Source organism: Solanum verrucosum, unplaced genomic scaffold, assembly GCF_900185275.1.
Source record: "Solanum verrucosum unplaced genomic scaffold, falcon-dt-bn FXZP01000199.1, whole genome shotgun sequence".
Taxonomy (NCBI): domain Eukaryota; kingdom Viridiplantae; phylum Streptophyta; class Magnoliopsida; order Solanales; family Solanaceae; genus Solanum; species Solanum verrucosum.
This window is the reverse complement of record NW_026020049.1, coordinates 1,283,512-1,283,926: the sequence shown is the minus strand read 5'-3', so window position 1 is coordinate 1,283,926 and position 415 is coordinate 1,283,512.

Below are 415 nucleotides of genomic sequence, written 5' to 3'. Positions count from 1 at the left end.
TATACCTCTGGCAGGGTATATTGGGTCCTCTCGATGGGGTGTATACATCGGACTCCACATTTAGCTCATGTGGTTTTATGTCGATTATTAGTAGCTCCCACAGTTCAGTCAGACTCTTTGCATTGACCATATTTCAGTACAGTCAGTATTCAATCTCAGCATGTTATAAATTGGTCATTGCACCAGTTAGCTCAGTATTCAGTATCATATGTACATCATGTTCAGATTATTTCATTGCTTTATTGCTTTGTTCAGTTATATGTTATTTCAGCTTTACTCCATCCTGCATGCTCAGTACCTCTCAAGTACTGACGCACACGTGTGCTACATCTTATCGTGATATAGGTTCAGGTTCTCAGTATCCAGATCACGCTTAGATCGGTTCCCGATCTCCAGTTCAGCAGAATCAGTGGCG